The sequence below is a fragment of the Oryzias latipes genome, chromosome 2 (assembly GCF_053564925.1).
Source record: "Oryzias latipes strain Hd-rR chromosome 2, Olatipes_Hd-rR_3.1".
In the NCBI taxonomy this organism is placed as follows: Eukaryota; Metazoa; Chordata; class Actinopteri; order Beloniformes; family Adrianichthyidae; genus Oryzias; species Oryzias latipes.
The window spans coordinates 41,085,039-41,091,038 of NC_136238.1; the positions used below are offsets into that span (position 1 = coordinate 41,085,039).

Consider the following 6,000-nt stretch of genomic DNA (forward strand, 5'->3'; position numbering starts at 1 on the left):
AAGGAAATCAAGGAAAGGCATAATTGGAGCTAAATTAGTGAATGGGTTAATTACATTTTTTTTTTACCAACAGGGGGCGACTCTTGTTCCATCTTCTTTTACGGTGTTTAACCCTTTAACACCGTAGATGTCACAGCTGATGGCTAAATAACACAAAATCTTTGCTGACAGTAACTCTTCAACCGTTTATGCGCGTCGGGTACATTTTTCCAAATAAAACCTATTCTCCGCTGTACTCGCTGTGTTGTAAACATCTCCGCTGACACGGGGTCACAAACTGTGTGGTAGAGCGTCATATCGGTCATTAAACACCATGAATGACGACAGGCTGATCACAGAGGTCCAGAACCACCAAATCCTTTATGATACTCCACATGCTTTCTGCAAGGATAACAAAAAAAAGAACAGAGGCTGGGCTGCAGCCGCACTGCAGCCATCCTTAACCAATGTGAGTCACCTGCCGTAGCTAGATGCCGGCACCGGAGCCGGACTGGATGCGGTGTGAGCCCACAGGGTGAGGGGACGTTCACGTCGGCATGGTTGGACCTCGTTTGGTCCGCACCACTTTGTCCCGGATGATCAGCTCACTTGCAAATGAGAATTCATACAACCTTTTATTTGTGAATGTGACTGGCTACTTGGCAACCAATCCAAATCTCAACACTGACACATGGCACAAGTTTACACAAAGTCTAAACACAGCAACATTCGTGCTTCAAATGATCTCAATTAAAGTGTTGGAGCTAAAAAAAACAAAACTGGTGCGTCAATGTAACCCTTGTGTTGTTTTAGGCATTTTACCATTGGGAGTTGGGTCATCTAGACCAGTGTTTTTCAACCTTTTTTGAGCCACGGCACACTTTAACCTTGACAAAAATCCCGCGGCACACCAGCATCCAAAAAAAAAAAAAAAACAGAAATTCATGGTCTGTATTGATCGACAGCCCCCCCCCCGCCCGCAATCTCACGTGCACTTTTGTGATAATTGTGGCCGGAAAAGCAGGAAGTTGTGGCTGTTTTTTCTAAATGATGAAATGAAAGTTAAATTAGAAAATTTAGAAACTGTTTGTTTGTTGTGGTTTCAAGGCGTTTCGCAAGGACGACTCATTGTGCGCTGGGACACTGGCCCTTTAAGCCAATGCATCATGGGAGATGTAGTGTGAAAACTGCCGAAAATTTGCAGAAAGACTCGCGTCTCTGAGCTTCATTGTATTGTCCACTTGTTTCACGGTCTGACACCGGACTCTGTGGAAAGTTACACCGCTAAAGACGAGCTTTAGCTGGTATTTTTGTTAGAACTGAGCGACTTTATGAGCAGAATCAGAACAAGGAAGTGAAGACTTTAAGCACTTCTGATTGGTCAGACTGATGACATGTGATTAAGCCTTCAAGAATGATTGGTGGAGACAGTTAAAGGGGCGGGACTTTTCCGCAAACTGTCATAGCTGCAGGTAAACCGCGGTACAGTCATTCTTATCAAAATTTCTTTAATAGAATTAAATAAACACAAAGAAAAAGTAATTTTAAGATCTTTTATATTCCTAACTACTCAGTGTTTTATCAGGGCCTGTTTGGATGAACAAAGAGCTGATTTCCTGGAGATGGGAAATGTTTTTAGATCAGTGAATGATTAATGAGGGCAATTTCCCACGGCACACTTGACCATCTCCCACGGCACACTGGTTGAAAAACACTGCACTAGACCCACTAGACAGTGCTCTGAACCTTTTTTCTTCAATGATTTGTGATCTTCACTGGTGTCCATGGATTACATGAAATCTTTCCACCTTTATCCACCTTTGTCATGGTAGGGAGAACACGTCAATGTAAGGGTGGGGTCATCTGGACCCCATAGGATAACACAAGGGTTAAAAGGAAAGCTGCTCTTTTTGAGCTGCAGATGTGACAAATGATGTGATGTGATAAAAATGTAACCCTGTCCAGTTAGAAACCAAAAATAGAGCAATTTGTAAGGATTTAATGCAAATTGAGCCCAAAATCCTGAACAAAAGGAGTCGTTTTTGCTACGATAAGATGCTTCTCGAATTCTAATATTGGTAATCCTGCGATCGTATCTAAAGCTACGCTCGCATTTGACTCAAGAACGCCCAATCATTTAGGCCACGCCGTTCACAATAGACAAGCCGGGCACAAAACGTAAACATTTCTTTCTCCTCTGTGATCAATTTTCAAACGGTTGGTACTTCCGTGTTCTGCAAAGGGCACTATCTACACGTCTCTACCAAATCCGAGTCCTTGATTGGTCAAAGTTCGACCTGGTTTAACTTTGAAGTGTCACGATTTTTGTACGCAGAGCCCGAAAACGGTCTAAAAAATGTGCGTGGCTACTCGTGAGCGCATGTTCACAAAGACTTTTCATTGGAAGTTGTTACTTGAAAACGTGTTTCCGAGGGCGATGTGAATGGAGCTTCAGGCGCAGCACAGAGAACAGGATTGTCCAAAGTCGGATCCTCAGGATCCAACACCCTACTGGTTTTCCAGATGTTCCTGCTCTGCAAACTGCTGGAAGGTAACTGAGGAAGATCTGGAAGACCAGGGTTGAGTAGCCTTAGGGATGGACAACTCTGGGCCTCGTTGGCCGGTGTGTCTGCACGACTTCCACATGTCCAACTCGTGATTACTTGGTTCATGTATGTTGGAAAAGGTGCAGGAATGCTGTCCTGGAGTTGCCCATTCATGAATTCCAAAAAAAGGACATCAACAGATCAATCAATGCACAGAACCGAAGTCGTCTGTAGTATTGAAGAGTTCGGGAAGATGCAAAAGTTTGTAACAACTTGGTTGGTTTGACTTTAAACCCGTTGGACGCCTTCGTCTTACTTGTTCTTTCCATCCAATTTCTTCAACCTCTTGACCTCAACAGGCTGAGAGGACCACCCGCTCTGCACGGCTCTAACTTCGTATGACCCTTACGTCTTCTCCAAAGGTTCAAAAAAGAACAACTTTATCCCTTGTGCAGCAAAATGTTGAGGAATTGATCCGGACCAAATTAAGCAGACTGGGTTCTGACCAACGAACTTTTCCAGTCTGAACACACCCTTCCTCATTGGTACATACTAGTACATAAAGGTCTTATATCTGTGTTAGGAATAATTAGAAACAGAATAGTTAGAAACTCCCTTTTACTTTCCTTACACTAACTTTTACTTTTTTATTACACTAATGGTTTAAACTTGATTCATTATGTATTATCATCTCAAAATTATATTACATTTGAAGAAAGTACAACCAAGAGTATTGTCTCATAGCATTCCTCCTCCTCCCTTTTTCAATTTTGTGTGTGCTGGTGTATGTGCTCTGGCAAATGTCTGTGAGAACCTCAGAGAGATCTGACACTTGAAGCTCCCTGACCTTCGAGCACCTAGCCTGCAACAATCTGTGGGTGTGATTTTCACACAAGTGTACATCGGATGATCTTCTGAATTTGCAAATACAGGGTTTTATATACCAAGCCCATTCCCTGTTTTCTTTGTTCGGACTTTGATGCAGCAACCTGTTCATCTGTCTGTAACCCTTCTTACAAATCTGTGCTTCTTGTGCGGTGTAAAACTGCCACTAAAGCTAAGTATTGTCTCTGAGTCATTATTCATTCATTTTTGTGTGCAGGAAACTGAAAGGGAACGAACCTAAAAACATTCCTATTTTACAGTCCTGTTGAGAGAAAATCAGTTTCCTCACAATCTGTCATCGTATTAACCCCTGTGCTATCTTAGATGACCCCACCCTTACATTGACGTGTTCTCCCTACCATGACAAAGTTGGATAAAGGTTCACAGCACTGTCTAGTGGGTCTAGATGACCCAACTCCCAATGTTAAAGTGCCTAGGATAGCACAAGGGTTAAGGTGCACACATATGGACCAAATGTCGACTTTGGCTGGAAAAAGCACAGCGTCTGTAATCAGCAGTGCCTTGGAAAACTGCTGAATCCACTTGGAGACGATCAAACGGCGGGATTTCTGCCGCTGCCACGAGTCGTCAAAGCGACAGAGGCCGCTCTTTTGTGAAGTAAAAACTAAAAACGAGCGCTCGGGTGTGAAATTTCTTTTCAATTCCAACAGAGGGTTTCATTCAACTTGCGTCCTTCTTGGGTCATTAAACGCACAAATTGTTCCACGCGTTTGGCGGAGGGGGCGAAGGCAGAAACACATCTGCGAAACATCTTTTTCTCCTCTCTTTGAGGTCTGTGAGAATCCTGCCCCGCCTCCAGGAGCTGTAGAGTGGAATACATCATTCCGCACATCCGTCACTCCCCAATCGGGTCTCGTTTTTAGCATTCCTTGGTTTCCACTCATTTGTATTCCCGCTAAAACACGCTGCTGGCCGTGTCGTAGTCCTTGCTGACATGAGAGGTGCTCGGGAGCGACTTGAGGTACTCCATATGCCTCCTGGCGTCCTCCTGGTTGTGTTTGATATAGTAGACGATGTAGGCCGTCACCATGAAGAACCAGCAGAACATAGCCACGAACATGGCCACGTCGGTGGTCTTGTGGTGGAAGTTGCAGAAGTTGATCCCGGAGTCCAGGACCTGGATCACCGGCTGGCCCACGTACTCCTCCCGCACGGAGGTGAAGCAGCTGACCTCGTTGACGGTCTCTGGGTCCAGCCTGAGCTCCCGCAGGACCTCCTGCAGGGAGCATTCGCAGTGCCAGGGGTTTTGGGAGAGGCGGACCTGGGCGTGGAGTTTGGTGAAGGTGTCCCTGGGGAGGCGGCTCAACTGGTTGTTGGACAGGTCCAGGCTCCTCAGGCTGTCTGCGACGCCGGCAAAGGCGCCGTCCTCCACGCTCTCCAGGGAGTTGTGCGACAGGTCCAGCTCCCTGAGGCGGCGGAGGTCCGCCAAGGCCTCCTTGGGTACGCGCCGGATACGGTTTGATGACAGCAGGAGAACGACGGTGTCCTTCGGCAGCTCTGACGGGATGCTCTCCAGGTTGCGCGAGGTGCACTGCACCACCACGCCGTTCCTCTCCGTGCAGTGACAGACCTTGGGGCAGGCGCGGGCCCCGACCCACAGAAGCAGACCCAAAAGAAGAAGAGAGCCGGTGGGAGGGCGTCGCACGGATGGGACGAACATTCGGGAAGCCCCCATCAGCGGGCGAGGAACTCAGACGGCGGGTTGGAGTTACCAGACAGTGAATGCATCACTTCACCTGAAAGCGCAGAAGGTCTCTGACAAAGGAGCGCATCATTTCTCTTAATGCCAAAAACCCCGCCACTGACGAGACGAGGAGCGTCGGTCAAGAGGCGCAGCGTCCGCACCGACTTTGAGGAACCTGCAACCCAAACAGACGAAAAGGTAAGATCGTAAAAGTTCCAACACCCCCCTTTCCCTACCAAAGGGTTGGGGGCGGGTAAAGTTCAACATTATCATAATAATGACACGTTTCCGTACGGTTCCACTCTGACAAGCCATTAAGGAAGGGGAGGGTCATGAATATGAAGCGATGAACTTTGCTGAACGCCGATTTGTGGTTGGAGGGAAAGAAAAGTGGAGATGAACGGCGATGAGTGAAGGTCAGCAAAGTTAACGGACCTTTCACAGAACAATCCAAATCAAATACGTTAAAAATTGAATGAAACAAAAAGATCAAATCCAGTAAAATTCTAAAATGACACAATTTATGCAATTTATGTCATATTTAAACTTATTTTATCCTTTATAATAAAAAAAAAACAACATAGATATTTCTAAACAAAAAAATGTATATATTTTTAAGGCAGCAGGTTGACGAAAATGTATAAAAGTTAGTTTTATTGTTGTTTTTTAGAGCCGGAACCCACCTGGTCGCCTCGCTGCGGACGTCTCCGCTGATCGCCGCGGGTTTCTGGAGCGGCGTCCCGGCGTCCCGTCAGCCGTACATAGGTCCCTTCTCCGCCGCTGGAGCCGCAGCCTCTCCGGGAGCTCCGGATCCAGCTGTTTGACCGCGCGGGGCGGCTCTGCAGCAGAGGGGTGGCGCGCGCGCATACGTCCGTGTGTGTCTGT

General features: G+C 46.5%; 1 pseudogene across 1 annotated transcript; it reads right to left on the reverse strand.

Annotated features, from left to right (window-relative positions):
* Positions 1 to 4,150: 4,150 nt before the first annotated feature.
* Positions 4,151 to 6,000, reverse strand: LOC101171554 (leucine-rich repeat-containing protein 3 pseudogene; annotated as a pseudogene). Its single transcript, XR_013652646.1, has 2 exons — positions 5,799 to 6,000; positions 4,151 to 5,290 (listed from the first exon to the last, which is right to left on the reverse strand). The product of XR_013652646.1 is annotated as a leucine-rich repeat-containing protein 3 pseudogene (transcript).